The following is a 16,982-nucleotide window of genomic DNA, read 5'->3' as shown; positions in this document are numbered from 1 at the left end:
AGATTTGTAGTTGGTATAGACGGTATGGTTTTTATCCGTTGTTCAGAAATTTTCCCTTAAAGAAAAACTGAGAAAACCAACATCGAACAAGATACACAATAACTGCCAGAAAAAACTGAAGATTTGAGGTAGTGTTTTTCCTATAATATTAATAAAAAGAAACTGCAACACGTTTTGCATATACTCGGGTCATCCCCACCTAGAACTGCTAAGAGTCGTTCTCCATTGCCTCTATTATTTGTAAAACCAATTTCTCTTAAAAACTACAACTACAGGTGGATAAATGCAGTGGGGCAAAAAGAGGACGATTAGCCTTGTCGAGCGTGACCTGAATTGATGGGACTAGGGTTGCTACAAAGTCTTGCAGAACAAGGCATTGACATGGGAACTGAAACCAAAACAGCAGAAAGAGTGCCCAGAGGCTACAGAGCGCATTGGGCTGTCACTTCAGCCCACAGCTACCAAGACATAGACATCCCGGCACTCCTCTTCACAAACATTCAAAAAGCCCCCACCCCCGTCCTCCTACCTCGATATACTTGTCTTTAAGGTCACTTGCAGCGAGTCACACCGGCTTCCTGCAACGACCCCGGAACCTGTTCTTTGCCGCGTCCCGCCCCCAACGGAAACGGAAGTGTGCGTCAGAGAGGACGGGCGAGCAAATTCCGGGTCGCCACAGTTGGGCTGTCCGGTATGTTTTTCTGCCGGTAATTTGAAGGTAGGACACGGGGAAAGGGATTTGAAAGAGGGAGCGATAAAGACGGGTGGGAGACGCCTTTCGTGTGGGTTATTGAGTGTCTGCTTCCTCCAGTTTGTCTGTCACCGCAATTGTAGAGGTGGATACTGCAGGACGGTTTTTCGACCTCGTTAATGACCCTGTTGGTGTTTTCCGAAGCTGCCTGGGGGAAAGGTGCAGGACACGTCCCTGGAAATCCTTAGGGAGAGTGCTCCTGTCCTCGCAATAGGCCTTGTGTGTATGCCCAGAAAAGGGCATCAGTAGCCTGCGAAGTCTCTGTTGGCTCGTGTCATTGCCCCAAGTTTATACACTCATGCATGGACTTGCACATGCACTGTATGTTCCTACACTTGATTCCTTTGAATCTGAAAATACACGAGTTTTCTATGCCCTTTAGCTTTATTGGCAATTTTTCTCTCCATGTCCACTATCCATCTTCTCTCTGTATCCATATCTATCTGACCCAGTATCACCCGCCATGTTGAGCATCTCCCATTTCTGTATCCCTATCCCCCCTTCCCTATGTGCCAGCATCTGAACCTCTCTCTTTCCTCCCCCCAAGGGTCCAGCAAGTGTTCCTCTCTCTTCACTCACTTCTGTCTCCCCTTTGCTGGACCAGCACCTCCCCTCTTCCTTCGTTCCCCACAGGTCCTGGCACCTCACTTTTCCCTTGTCCTTCCCCCCCCCCCCCCCCCCCCCAAAGTCCAGCAGCTCTTTCTTCCTCATCCCCTATTTGGATCTCCCCTATCTGTCCACCACCTCTCTCCCTCCCCAAAGCAGCACTTCTCACTCCTGTCCCCCCTCTCGATACAGCACCTTGCACTCCTGCCCCCCCCCCCCCCCTCCATGCAGGCATCTCTCACTTCTTGCCCTAGTGGTCTAAGGTGCTGTCGGGCTTCAGCGATCCCCAGTCGCTGCAGCCTGTGCCAGTCCGTGGTTTAAAGTGGTAGCTTTTATGATAGTTTCATGAGAGTTCACAGCCACCATTTTAAACAGTGGAGCCAGCACAGGGAGCAGCGATTGGGGGGTTGCTGCTGCCCAACCACATGCCCAAGCCTCCTTCTCTCAGTGCGTGAGAGGAGGCTTTGGCATGTGAGCTGTAGTCAGGGGTCCAGTGCGTGTGACTTGGTATGTCTCTGTGAGCTGTATAATTAGACATACATATATACTAGCAGAAGCATGTGTATTTTTAAGCAGTCTGCCTGTAGGTGTTCCTAGTGTCTGCATTTGTAATATTTTATAAAATACACACATACCTGCGTTAGAGTACATGCACGTAGTTGCCAGTGCCCGCTTAACCCATGGGCCAGGTGAAGCACCCAGTTTACTTTTTCTTTTTTTTTTTTTATATTTATCTAATAGGGTATCTCAGATAGGCCAGGACACAGAAGCTACTTTGGGACTACCTGCTGCATGCCATTACTTCAGGCAGCACTATTCAAGGAGTGGTATATGCTTAACATGAGGAAGTGCCTGTGCTTGTGTTCAAAATGTGCGGACTCTGGCTCGGAGGCAGCCCAGCTGACATGGAGAGAGTGGGAGTCTGGCATCTATCCCTGTCTACCCCTCTTCCTGCTTGCAGTGCAGCATCTCCTCTCTATCAACTCCCCCTCCCTCAGTCTACTTTAAAACTTATCTGTCGCCAGGTGGGGGGGGGGGGGTTGTGAAAGAGATGAGTAACAGGAGGATAGTGAGTACTGAAGGTAGAAATGTGATAATGGAAGGCAGTCTACCCATCCATACCATCTACTATCCCTTCCTGTCACCTTAGAGATCATGTGTGCTTGGTGCAGGCTTTCTTGAATTCACATAGTCTTTGTCTCCACTGCCCATGAATTTACCACCCTTTCCATGAAGAAATATTGTCTCACTCTCACTTTCATCCTATGCCCTCTCATTCCAGAGCTTCCTTTCTGTTGAAACAGACTTGCCTCCTGTGCATTTATGCCACAGAAGTATTTGAATGTTTCTATCCTATCTCCCTTCTCCCTCATTTCTTCTAGATCATTCATATTGCAATCTCATGTACTTTATGACAAAGACCATTAACCATTTTAGTAACTGCCTTCAGAACCGACTCCATGCTGTTAATATCTTTTTTTTTAAGGTACAGTCCCCAGAATTATATACAGTACTCTAAATGAGATCTCACCCAAGATTTATACAAAGGCATTATCAGCTCCCTTTTCCTGGCCATTCCTCACCTTTTGCACCCTAGCATTTTTCTGGGTTTCATTGTCACCTTTTCTACCTTTGCTACCTTCGCTGTCACCTTTTCTACCTGTTTGGCCACCTTAAGATCGTCATACAGTCAGCCCAAGTCCCACTCCTCATTCATGCATTGAAGTACTTTACCCCCTACACAGTACCACTCACTTGGATTTTGTAGCCCAAATGCATAATCCTACATATTTTAGTATTACATCTCAGCAGCCAAATTCTGTACCATTCTTCAAGCTTTGCTAGGTCCGTCTTCATATTATCCACACTATCAGGCGTGTCAATTTACAGATTTTGGTATCATTTACATAGAGGCAAACCTTACCAGACAGCCCTTCCACTATATCACTTATAAAAATGTTAAACAGTATGGGACCAAGAACCAGTCCTTGCAGCACACCACTTGTAACTTTCCTTTCCTTAGAATGAACTCCATTTACCACTACCCTTTGTTTCCAGAGGAAGAAGGGAGGAGGGAAATGGGAGAGCTAGGGGGCAAGAGGAAGAGATGGAAAGTTGATTGACAGGTGGAAAGTAAACAGAAGAAGAGTGAGAAAGAGGATGAAATTTTAATGGACAGAGTGGCAAAAAAGAAAGAAACATAATGTCAGAGACAAGTTTATTGAAGAAATGGAGCAAGATAAGGAGAAATAACAAGTGGACAGCAGCTACTAGAAAGAGACTTAGCAGAAAACATACAGTAAAGCTGAAAAAAGAAATGGATCAAAATGATGGAAAAATAAAATGTTCTGACAAAGGTAGAAAATGTGTTTTGTATTATCTGTAATAGAAATGTTAGATTTGAGAAATATGTATTGTGGATGTCTTTGTATTGTGTTCACTACAAAAGGAAATGCATTTATCTTTTTGTTTCTCCAGTTTTGCAGTACATGTGCTGAGTTCGATTTCTTGGGGTTTTCTGTTCAATTTTTTATTTCATATTTCTGTTTATGATTTATGATCCATTGTCCTGCATTTGGTGAGAGTTTGTTTGTGTTATGCATGTGACTGAAAGCCGTATTCTGTTTGCATATAGTAAGTGTATTGGTGCTTTAGGATCCAATCAGGCGCATTTTCAAAGCACTTAGACTTACAAAGTTCCATAGTAACCTATGGAACTTTGTAAGTCTAAGTGCTTTAAAAATGAGCCCCAATGTAATGTTTGTAGTGCTGCCTGTTCATAGGTAGAGTTCTTGTTGTTTGAATCATAGTATTATTGCTACTGTTCTATGATATGTTTGTTACATGTATGTTGATATAGGATTTTTCAGGTTTTATATTATTTCACAATGTACCTGATAGTGGAGAGATTTATATTCTTGTTCAGATGACACAAGAATTGGAATTTTTTTTGTATGACAACTTCCATGGAGAAATGTCTTGGTTCTGATCTGCATTTGTTCTTGGCAGGAGGTTGGATTTTTGCGAGTGCAGGGCATGTTTACACTTAAATAATAAGAACCCCCCTTCACTCTCTGATTGTAGTTCTTAGGAGGAGCCCCCTCTCTTTCTGATGCCATGGGGGGTGGGGAATTGGAGATGGCAGGGCACTGGGGGGGGGGGGGGTGCAGTATCATCCTCCACCTCAAGCAACAGATTGCCGTGAGCCGCTTCTGCCTCTATGACATACTGCATTTCAGCCACAACCCAGCCTGGAAACAGAGACCACTTTGGGATACCCTCCTCCCATGTGAATCTGAGGTCCCCCAGAATACGGTCCTTCAGGGGGACCTCAAATCTCTGGTGGACCAGTGAGCCCAATGCCTAAAACTCATTCTCTTTCCAAACCCTTTCCCGGAACCCTAAGGGCTCCTTTCCCTTACATGGCAGCTTGAACTCCAAGCGGTAGGTACAGCGAGACATACTGGTAGGGGCCAGAGGTGTCATTTTGAAGAAGGCAGCTGCCAAAGGCAGGAATGAGTAGGGATCGCTCCTGTCCATTTTCACCCAGGTCTCTTGGGGTGAATTGGGGTATATGGGTGGGGAGGGAACCGGCTGGAAGGCAGCTGATTTGGGTAGGTGGGATGGAAAGGGAAACTGGCTGGTTTAGAGCTAATGTGAATGGGCTGCCTGCAAAGGAGCTACCGGGGGGGGGGGGCACTGATGTAAAAGTTAGCTCAGGGTACTGCAATCCCTTGAACCAGCCGTGATAGTTGCTTCTTCCTTGGATCAGATATATCTTTGTGTGTGAGCATTTTGTGCTGCTGGGGATTATTGTAGGAGCCTATTGTATAAAGTTAAACACATACCTTATCTCTATAAAATAGGATTACGGGTTGATTATTTTTGTAACAGAATGCTTAAAAAATAACTTTTGTATTGCTCCATGGTGCGACAGCACCTTGAATACTGTGTGCAGTTATGGTCACCGCATATGGCCATTTCTTAGGGAAACAATGACAGCTTTTTACCTGCTGCGGTAAAAGGGGGCCTCAGTGCAGGCCCCCTTTTACCACAGTTTAGTAAAAGGGGTCCTAAAGTGGCTAGGGCTCTTCAGCTTGGAGAAGAGACAGCTGAGGGGGCATATGATAGAGGTTTATAAAATACAAGTGGAACAGGTAGATGTGAGTCACTGGTTTACTCTTTCCAAAAATACTAGGACTAGGGGGCATGCAAAGAAGCTAGTGAGTAATAAATTTAAAACAAATCAGAGAAAATAATTCTTCACTCAATGAGTAATTAAACTCTGGAATTCATTGCCAGAGAATGTGGTAAAAGCAGTTAACTTAGCAGGGTTTAAAAAAGGTTTGGTTAATTTCCTAAAAGAAAAGTCCATAAGTATTATTAAGATGGACTTGGGGGAAAATCCACTGCATATTCTCGGATAAGCAGCATAAAATCTGTTTTGCTGTTCTGGGATCTTGCCAGGTACTTGTGACCTGGATTGGCCACTGTTGGAAACAGGACACTGGGCTTCATGGACCTTCGGTCTGTCCCAGTATGGCAATGCTTATGTTCACATATGTTACTATGGCAACACGTTAGGCTAATAAAGTTATCTGAATCTCTAAAGGATGTTCCTCCCTCCTTGATGAGAGAGAAACTCTATACACATATTAACAGCTGCCCCAGTCTAGTGGTGTGGAGGTGAATTAGGGAAAGTCCCTGAAATGGAAAGGTTATAAATGTATTATTTAATACAAGTAGGCAAAATATCTGTGAGCCATAAATAACTGAAGAATGAGAGAAATTTAAATAAACCTGAAAAAATATTTTGTATCGGAGAGGCTTTCACTTTGAATGGGCTGTGTGTGTTGGCAATGCAACATGGCAGCCGCAAGCACAGTTTTATAAACAGGGGGGTAAGTTTGCTCTAAGGATTTGGTTTACTAAAGCTTTTTTTTTTTTCATCTTTCATTTTGTGACACTGGTCAGGCCTTAAATCTCACTTGGTTAATTTGCCTTGTTTGTTTCTTAAATTTACTGCTGTTGAGTTCTTTTCAAGCAGTGAGAAATACCTTTTTGTTAGACCAGTGTAAGAATGTTACTGTAAAGTTTTGGTTTTTGGTTTTTTTTTAGGTATAACAGTTTCTTTTTTTTAGGTGCCAGTTTTTCATCCTTCAGCATATTGGTTTGAGTTTCTTACTCTTCTTATTTTCACAACAGATTTGTCTAGAGGGAAGGTTTCCTGAGTGCAAATGTGTTTCCTACAGTATACGATATCAAGATGAAGTCTCCATCAGAAGTGCTGATGGTGTTGATGTAAGATCTCCAGATCACTTTTCTTCACCTTATCCTCCTCCACCGGAGCACTGGGAAATTCAAGAAAGAAGGGTTCTTTATACATTTTTTTAAATAAATACATGATAACTATATTTGTTCCAGCCACTGCAATTGTGTTAATAAATTCTTCATGTCTATGTATAATGAAATCAAAGCTGAGTTGCTTAAGTACCTACAGGAAGCACCACTGTGACAGCAGTTATATGGTGTATACAGAATGCCACTGGAACTTGTGTAATGGTATAAGAGTATTTATCCTAATACATATAGGAAGCTCATAGATTTAATGTTGGTGCTATGGTTTTGACAACCAGAAGAAAAATTATTTCTGATTAAATGTAAAGGAATTAATGATTTGTCAGCCAGTTTGCTATATTAATGAAGAGGGTTCCACTCATTCTACTAAGTGAATTAGTAAAATGGCTTAATATGTATTCATAGGACATCAGAGCTGAAAAACAAATGATTCTGATTAAAAAGCAACACACATAACACCACCCTTTTATGTAGAACAATAGTGACAGACTCTCCATTAATACATTTCATAGTCCCTTTTTGACATGTCTGCTGCCTCTTTCCCTGGAGAACATTGTGATGTAAAAATTTTACAAAAAATAAAGATTGTTATAAAATTTGATGTACCTTGCTAAACTACTTCACACAATTCAACTTTGTAGGCAGAACTAGCTACAGTATAGTGTTTTTGTATGCACTAAAAGAGTAGGAAGAGTAGATTGTGTAATGGTAGCTGTTATCAGCATTTTCTAAAACCCTGTCCCACAAATTATATGAATCCAAGTTCTATTGCTCCAGAACTGACAAGCAACGAAACAGGCCAATTATTATAAATATAAGGTGATTTATTTACAAGTAAGTTTATGCAACCAACAGTGCAAACATGAATAACTGGCTTCAATGAATTATATGCAAATGTAAGGTGACTCAGGAAAGTAAAAGGCAGTGGTTCTTATCAGAGAATTAGAATAAATGCACACAACCCTGGATCAAGTCCCCTATTATTACCCTTTAGAGATAATAGAGCTGGCATAGAACCTGGATGTAGATGAGGTTAGCCAGTGATGTCAGCACAGGACATCAGATGAACAGCTAGACTGAGGAGAGCCCTGGCAGCTCCCAGCAGTATAGTATAGCAGCAGAGAAGGGGGCTGGTAGACACCTGAAACAATGTTCAGGTCAGATGATAACACCAGCCAGCTCTCCTTGGTTTCCAGTTCTTCTTTTATGTAGGCATTGTCCTTGAGGTTAAGCAAGCTCCACCCTATGTTTCGGACCTTATGACCTCGTAAACCACAAGGACATCTAGTTTGCATCATTAAAGGTGAAATTCCCAAGAACCCAAACTCCAAACAGTCTAGTGACGTGGTGCTGTGGCCTTCCATGCCCAAACTTCGAAGGACTGGGTTGGCCTAGTCCGTGTTAAGTTAGTCCAGTAAAGAGGTGTCTTCTTCAGCATGTTTGCTGATCCTTATTTTTATATACTTACATGGTGTAATATGACAACCACACTACTTCATTTAAAGAGACATACTTAAATCTTTCCTTTACACTTCATATTTTTGCATTTGGTTGTGTGCTGTTTCCAAAATGTTTCTATGAAGGTGAAAGGGGATAGACTCAGAAGTAACCTGAGGAAATACTTTTTCACAGAAAGGGTGGTCAATTTATGGAATGGCCTCCCGGTGGGTGGAGACAAAAACAGTATCTTCATTCAAGAGAGCTTGGGACAAATACATAGGATCTCTAAGGTAGCGAAAGGGACAGTAGATGGCGTGGATGGGTAGACTGTATAGGCCATATGGTCTTTATCTGCCTACATTTTTCTCTGTTTCCTATGTTTGTAAACTGTGTGGCATCAGTTGTGCTTGGATAGTCACAGGTTGCTTATCACTGCTCTAATACTTTAATTTTTCAAGGGAACATTCTCATTTTATGTTGAAAAGCTTTGTCATGGGTTCTGGACAATGTTAGTTTACCATGCATCATGACTCTTATGCTTTTCCCTTGACTTGAACCTCATATCATAACTTTAGGGTAGAGATGAAAAGACTCTTCTTATGCAGTTTATTGATGCTTTACCCAGATGCCTGAAGTCAGTGGTTTCATGTGTCATTTCAAGCCAGTTTGCCAGGAGCAGTGCTTAAGAAGGACCACAGAGGACAAATCTTCTTGCAAGTGACTCAGACTATCCCCTCTTATCCCTGGGTTTGTCCATTAAAGCTACTTAGGAAAGTTCAAAGCAGCAGGTAATGGGACAGACTTAATTTGAACACAGATTTGTTGACCACAAAACTGATTTATGCAGTTTACAATTAAACATACACAATAATAAACAGACCAATCAAAAAAAAATATCAAGAAAGCATTGTATAGTTCAATAGATGAGAAAGCCTCATGAAATAAGGTCTTAAGCACTGTTCACAGACACTCCAGCTACTGATACGGAAAACAGAAATGGACAGGTTAGCTGGGACTCAAGTTTGCTATACCAGACATCTGTGAAAGGAGAATCACCCTCTTATGACTCAGTAGAGATCCCATGACTTTTTCACTTCTGCTCATAAAGCAAGAGAGGCTGGTGCTTACATATTGCACCATTTTAATTTTTTTATTTATTTGTTACATTTGTATCCCACATTTTCCCACCTATTTGTAGGCTCAATGTGGCTTACTTAGTACTGGAGAGGCCTTTGCAGGCTCCGGTGTGAACAAATACAGGGTGATGTTGTAAGATTATGAAGTGCTGCATAGGCACATCATTAGTTTCTCGGAACAGAAAGGCTCAATAAAGCAAAGAAGTTCCAGCAAGTTTCAACTCTCCGGTAAAACTACCGTTAACATTATGCAATAGAATCATCCAGGAGTTGATGCAGAAAGCCATGCAATAAAGTACTGCACTGATGGCTGAGCATGCAGCTTCTACTGCGGGATTAATGTTCTTCAAGCGCTCATTCATGTGCGGCTTGACTAGTGCTGCTTGGTTTGCCTTTGACTACTCTTAGAGCCCTTCAATCTGTCCAGAATTTGACAGCTCAGCTGCTTGGTAATGTGTCTCATTTTGGTCATATTATGCTCTTGCTTAAGTATTGGTTGCCAATTTTTTAGTGTGTGAAGTTTAAGGTGCTATGCATGTTTCATTTATAGGGCTTTAGCGGGGGAGGCTCCTTTTTATTTTGTTCAGTCTTTGCGATTTCTTAACCCAGTTGTGTTCTGGGATGGATAGGTCACTACAATTGTGTGCTTCAAGGGACTACCGATTGGTTGAAACCAGTGTTGCCAGGTGGGCGGTTTTCCGCGACCTGCCGCGGGAAATTTTTGCCCGCGGCGGGTTGCGGTTTTTTGGGCTTGTTTTGGGGTCTTTCGGTGGTTTTTTCAGCGGTTTTTTGGGCCGCGGGGGTGGGGCTAGTTGCGTTTTGGGCGGGGTTAGTGACGTTTTGGGCAGGGTTAGTGACATTCTGGGCGGGGCCGATGATGGGGAGGCGGGGCCGATGACGGCGGGGGCGGGGTTGATGGTGGGGGTGGGGTGTCAGGGGCAGGATTTGACTTTGGGCTGCTTTGGGTGGGGAAAACATTTTCCACCTGGCAACCCTGGTTGAAACACATGGATCTTTTTCTATTGTAGCCCCTTTTGACTGGCAACAACTTGCTAGTGCTGTGTGAACACAAGTGAGTTATTGTATTTTTTTATAAGCTGGTAGATTATTTCAGAAAGCATTCGAACAACTGTTGTAAGGTGAATTGGAGTGTTGCCATGATTTTTTATTTTATTTGCTTGTTTGTCTACATATTTTATGTTTGTTGTCTTGTAACCTGTCACCACAAATTTAGATTCAGGCAGCAGTGTGAAGCATTCCATATATCACAGAGAACAATACAAATCATATATTCTATATACCTGAAAAGGTGAAGAAGGATAAGGTATCATGTTACAAAATTTACCCCCAAAATTAGAGGTTCTCAACCCATTCCTCGGGATACACAGTCAGGTTTTCAGGATATCCATAATGAATATGCATAAGATAGATTTGCATTCACTAACTTGATTGTATGCAAACCTATCTCGTGCATATTCCTTGTAGGTATACTGAAAAGTTGACTGGGTAGGTGAGTCAGTAGGTTTGCTACTCAATCAAACTAAATAAAAAAACAAAATCAGAGGCTGATCTCTCTGCCTTGCCTGTATTACTTTTCATAAAGAAGCAATGCAACTTAAGCCTCTTCTGTCTCTGCAGGTTGCACTGTCAACCCATACACAAAATAATAATAACATTGTTTAAGCAGTTGTAAGTGTATTTTTGCCAAACCATTTAAATCTATACGTCAATAGAAAATATATTTTGCAAAAGGATTATCAGGAGAAACATGCTTTTGCAACATTGTCTACAGATGGGCAAGATGGATTTTTTCAGGTTGAACTGAGGCCCTACAGTTCTAGCCTAACCAGGGCTGCTATCCTCACAGCTTTTGGTCATGTGGTATGCATCCCTCACACTTAATTGCTTGCCTATGGTGTTCCCATTTTAGGCTCTTTTCTTACTTTTTATTTAGAAAGATTGTCAAGGAAACGTGAAGTCATGCAGGTTGATTTTTTTTTTTTTAATACATTTGTTTAGCAGATTCTGTTGAAACACTTTATATTGCCCCAGAAGCTGCACTGTGTACTGAAGTAGTTGAAAATGACTGGCTTAAAAGGGTAACAACACGCAGGGGTCCTCTAATTATGCATGATAATATTGCTATAGGAGAGACCTAGGGATTTCAGCAATGTATTCATTTAATGGCTTTAAGAGCACATATTCAAGGTCATGCTAGGAAAAGCTGGGCTGAATACTTTCTTTGGCAAAGTGATGCTTTTAGAATAAGAAATTCAAAGTTAGAAGACTTTCCCCAGCCAGCAGAGAAACTCAAGATGTAGCCTTTATAGAAGAAATGGGCATCAGTTCCAAGATGTCAATGATCTAACTCAGTGCTTTCCAAGCCACAATGAGTATGCATGAGATAAATTTGCATATAATAGAAACCAACTATGCAAATTAGTCTAATGAATATTCATTGTGGGTAGCCTGACAATAACTGATTACGTGATCCCAGGGACATGTTTAAGAAGCTGTAACATATTAGCTGGTCTCCCTCATATGGACTCTTATCCTTCATTTTCTGAATTTATTTTCTTTTAACCTTTTGAACGTGACCAAAAGAAGAAGGCAGAAACACACAAGAGAAAACTGAAAACTGTGTCCTCCCCTGATATCCCCCTAATCATTTAATTTTGAAAAGTGGAAAAGTCAAATCCCCCCCCCCCCCCACCAAGATGTACCTCACTTAAAGTTGTGCTGCATCTAGTTGTAACCATACCCAATTTGTAAGTAAATCCAACTTGGGGGTTTTACTATTGATGGACACTGAAGAATGTTTGTAGTCTTATTTTGATTTTTGTATCATTTCCATTTCTTTCTTTTTTTTGTTTGTTTTAAGATGTAATTTGTTTTGGTTATCCTTTTCACAATTAGTGCATGCTATTCTTAAATAATGTTTGCTACATAAGAATAGTGCATGCTAATGATAACGGGAAAACACTTTAAATATTGTTTTTTTTTCTGTCATTTTTCGCATTTCTTCTGTCATGTCAAATGAACGTTCATGCCTGTGTATCACCCTCTTGAAGTAAAGGGGAAAGTTCACCACCAAGGGAGGAGGGTAGCTGGCAGAATACCATGTTCACCCCTTGGTTCACTAGCGTCAGGTGTAGATGGCAAAAAAGTGCTTTTTGTAAGTTAGATAGTGACCCAGGCCCTAGATTTCTTTAATTTTTTTTTAACATGTCTCTTGGATCTCGAACCAGTACTCGTAACAAATAATTACACATCAGGATAAGAAACCAGTTTGCACTTTACTGATTAAACTAGCTCAAATACTGAAAAGCAGTGGCACGCATTTATCACAGTCAACATAAAGATCAATTAACCAGGCATAAATCATATACAAAGACAGAGAAATACAAAGGCTGTATAGCTATACTAAACAACTAAAGCAGTCCTTTAATAGCTATCCAGCAGATTGAGAAATAGGGGTAAGGTCCTTTGGGATAAATGATTGCTAGAGCTGGGTTGATCTTTCTTAGTCTAAACCTTTTTCACTCTTGAGGGAAACAGGACTCTGCTGAATCACTGTTAAATCCAATGCATTGCTGAGTAGGTGTGCTTTATACATCCAAGCAGGGCTTTCTGTAAAGTAGTCTCACTTAGCAAAGATGGCCGAGATTTTCACAGTCCTTATAATTCAGTAGGGTAATGCAGCATAGGTAAGGCACATTGTCTCCAGAGCTCTGCAAATTACAATGTCCCTGTTAGGCTTTTCTGCAAAGGCAAATTTGTTCAACCTTCTCTCTCTCTCTCTCTCTCTCTTTCTTTCTTTCTTTCTCTTATTAGGAGAGTCCAGGAGCCTTCTATCTTCCTCCTGTTTTCTCTAGGCAAAAGCACCAGAACCCACAAGTTGTTAGTTATGTCCCTGCAGGTCCAGAGAAAATAACAAGAGTTCTTCTCTCTCCCTGCTAACACTTTAATCTGCCTGAAGAGAGCAGTCTGAATTGTTCTGGATAGGCCACATAATGGAGGTATTTAGTCACTTAGGGGGCCTTTTACAAAGCTACAGTAAAAAGTGGCCAGCGGTAGTGTGGGCGGGTGAAAATTGCCATGTGCTGAGGCCACTTTTACTGCAGCAGAAATTTCCATTATTTTAAACGGAAACGGTAAATGGTCGTGTGCTAATAAAGATATTGGCCCACAGCGATTTATTGACTAAGCCCTTACCACCTCCTATTTAGTAGATGGTAAGGGCTCACGCGCTAACCTGGCAGTAATCGGACAGCGCGCTTTGCCCCCACGTTAGAAAATAAAAAAATATTTTCTGTCACACGGCAAACACAGAACTACCACAGGGTGCTGTGGTGCACCATGCAGTAGCCCTACCGTGCCTATGTAAAAGGGCCCCTTATTTATTTATTTATTGCATTTGTTCCCCACATTTTCCCACCTAGTTGCAGGCTCATTGTGGCTTACATCGTAGAGGCTGTTGCCAGTACAGTTGGTAACTGATACAAAGTTATATTGTGATCAGGTGAGGTAGGTTTGGATCAGGCATCAGGGGGTCGAAAGAGGTGAAAATTATAAATTGTCCAGTACGATCATTAGTTATGCTGTGTCACTGGTTGCTGGGATTTTATGTTGGATCGTTGGGATAGGCTTTTTTGAATAGGTTAGCAGGTGCTGTTAACCAAATAAATGCCAGTGAGAGGGATATTCAGTGGCACTAACTGGTTAGTGCTGCTGAATATTTCATCTGACTGCCTTTTGGCACTATTCGGACAGAGCCCACGGGCAGAGCTTGGGTGGAGCTCTAGATTTTTCACAAAGATGGGTACTTAAGTAAAAAGTAGTGAAGTAAAAGTAGAAAGTCCTTTTTATTGGGATTTATTAACCGCCTTTATGAAGAGATTCACCCAAGGTGGTGTACAGCAGGTACAGTTTACAACTTACAATTTTGTTAACCGCATAACAATAGTAAAATAACCAAGAATAAACATAAATACAATAAATGAGGTAAACTTGAAAACAGCCCACCCCTAGGACAACTCTTCATTTATAGTTATTGTAATTAGGGTAACAAGCAAGGAGTGCTCTTACAGAGTTTTAAATACATTTTATTACCATCTAAGAAGGAAACACTAAATAAATCATACAATATACTATATAAACTAAAAAACACTTTTATATTAGGCTAATATCCTTAATACAGTAGCAAGTTTTAAATTATTGAAAAACTCAAAAACACTAAGATGGAGTCAGCAGTCCAGCAGCGAGAGGGGTGCTATCCAGTCTTTTGCATTGAGTGTCACATGTATGATTATCTCCCAGTTGGTGAGATGTCATATGTGTGTGCCCGATGCAAAGAGCTCCTAGCTCTCAGAGAATGTGTCCGTTCTCTTGAGGCTAGAGTAGCAGACTTGGTGGAGCTGAGGGAGGCAGAGAGGTACATAGAGGAGACCTACAAGGATATTGTAGAGAAGTCCCACCTCCATTCTGGTAGCCCCTGTGCTCTTGGAGGAGGGAGGTCTCCTAGAAGGAGAGCATCATCCTGGTGAAGTAGGAAGTAATCCTGTATCCAGGACCTGCTCACCAGGGGATGTACTATCCTCTCGCACCGAGGATATGTCTCCAAGTGCTGCCTGGGAAGGAAAGGTTAGGACAGCTGTTGTAGTTGGTGATTCGATCATTAGGCATATAGATAGCTGGGTGGCTGGTGGACATGAGGATCGCCTGGTAACTTGCCAGCCTGGTGCGAAGGTGGCGGTCCTCGCGCGTCACCTAGATAGGATTTTAGATAGTGCTGGGGAGGAGCCGGCTGTCTTGGTACATGAGGGTACCAATGACATAAGAAAATGTGGGAGAGAGGTTCTGGAAGCCAAATTTAGGCTCTTAGGTAGGAAGCTCAAATCCAGATCCTCTAGGGAAGCATTTTCTGAAATGCTACCCGTTCCACGAGCAGGGCCCAAGAGACAGGCAGAGTTCCAGAGTCTCAATGCGTGGATGAGATGATGGTGCAGGGAGGAGGGTTTTAGATTTGTTAGGAACTGGGTAACATTCTGGGGAAGGGGGAGCCTATTCCGAAAGGATGGGCTCCACCTTAACCTGGTTGGAACCAGGCTGCTGGCATCGGCATTTAAAAAGGAGATAGAGCAGTTTTAAAACTAGAAACGGGGGGGAAGGCCGACAGTCACTCAAAAGCGCATGGTTTGGGATAAGGTAGCTTTCAAAGATATCACCAAAGTAGGGAAGATAGGGTATGCCAATAGTGAGGTTGCAAAAGAGACCGTAATAGATCAGGTGTTCTTAAATAAAAAAAAAATCAGACAAAAGATTGCAAATTAATACTGTCAAGTCCTGAGCATGATGTAAATAGGAACAACAAACATAGTTTGAAATGTCTATATGCGAACGCCAGGAGCCTAAGAAAAAAAATGGGAGAGTTAGAATATATTGCACTAAATGAAAAATTAGATATAATAGGCATTTCTGAGACCTGGTGGAAGGAGGATAATCAGTGGGACACTGTCATACTGGGGTACAAATTATATTGTAGTGACAGGGTGGATCAAATTGGTGGAGGGGTAGCATTGCATATTAACGAGAGCCTTGAATCAAATAGATTGAAAATTCTGCAGGAAACAAAACACTTCTTGGAATCACTGATGTAACTTCCTATTTCCGCGAGGGCGGGACACAGTGAGGGAAGGCTGGCCAATGAGGTGATTTGCTTCCTTTACACGCAGAGCAGATAGATGCGAGGCGCTGCACTGCACCGCCACCTTCACAGATTTTTTTAAAAAGGCTGGGTCAGGGGCCGGGTGGCAGGACAAGAGGGTCATCTGTCCACAGAACTGGTGGGCAGGTGGGGACTGGGGCGCCGGCGGAGCACCCCCCCCCCCCCCCACACACACACACCTGCTGACACCTGGGGAGGACCGCCCCGCCCTTGGTACGCCACTGGTTAAATGGTCAGTATTCTCAATGGAGAAGGGTAGTTAGTGGGGTTCCCCAGGGGTCTGTGCTGGAACCACTGCTTTTAACATATTCATAAATGACCTAGAGATGGGAATAACTAGTGAGGTAATTACATTTGCTGATGACACAAAGTTATTCAAAGTCAAATCACGGGAGGATTGTGAAAATTACAAGAGGACCTTATGAGACTGGGAGACTGGGAGTCTAAATAGCAGATGACGTTTAATGTGAGCAAGTGCAAAGTGATGCATGTGGAAAAGAGAAACCCGAATTATAGCTACGTCATGCAAGGTTCCACGTTAAGAGTCACAGACCAAGAAAGGGATCTAGGTGTCGCCGTTGATGATACGTTGAAACCTTCTGCTCAGTGTGCTGCTGTGGCTAAGAATGCAAATCGAATGTTAGGTATTATTAGGAAAGGAATGGAAAACAAAAATGAGGATGTTATAATGCCTTTGTATCGCTCCATGGTGCGACCGCACCTCAAATATTGTGTTCAATTCTGGTCGCCGCATCTCAGAAAAGATATAGTGGAATTAGAAAAGGTGCAAAGAAAGGCGATGAAAATGATAAAGGGGATGGGATGACTTCCCTATGAGGAAAGGCTAAAGTGTCTAGGGCTCTTCAGCTTGGAGAAAAGGCGGCTGAGGGGAGATATGATAGAGGTCTATAAAATAATGAGTGGAGTTGAACGGGTAGATGTGAAGCGTCTGTTTATGCTTTCC

General features: G+C 42.2%; 1 long non-coding RNA gene across 1 annotated transcript; it reads left to right on the top strand.

The window, feature by feature from the left end:
• Positions 1-545: 545 nt before the first annotated feature.
• On the top strand, positions 546-6,784 carry LOC115473263. The gene is made up of 2 exons (XR_003942628.1): positions 546-718; positions 6,563-6,784. It is a non-coding gene; the product is annotated as an uncharacterized LOC115473263 (long non-coding RNA).
• The last annotated feature ends 10,198 nt before the right edge of the window (positions 6,785-16,982 follow it).

Source organism: Microcaecilia unicolor, chromosome 6 (genome assembly GCF_901765095.1).
Source record: "Microcaecilia unicolor chromosome 6, aMicUni1.1, whole genome shotgun sequence".
NCBI classification, from domain to species: domain Eukaryota; kingdom Metazoa; phylum Chordata; class Amphibia; order Gymnophiona; family Siphonopidae; genus Microcaecilia; species Microcaecilia unicolor.
The sequence above is the reverse complement of the archived record's forward strand: the minus strand, read 5'-3'. Positions and strand labels throughout refer to the sequence as shown.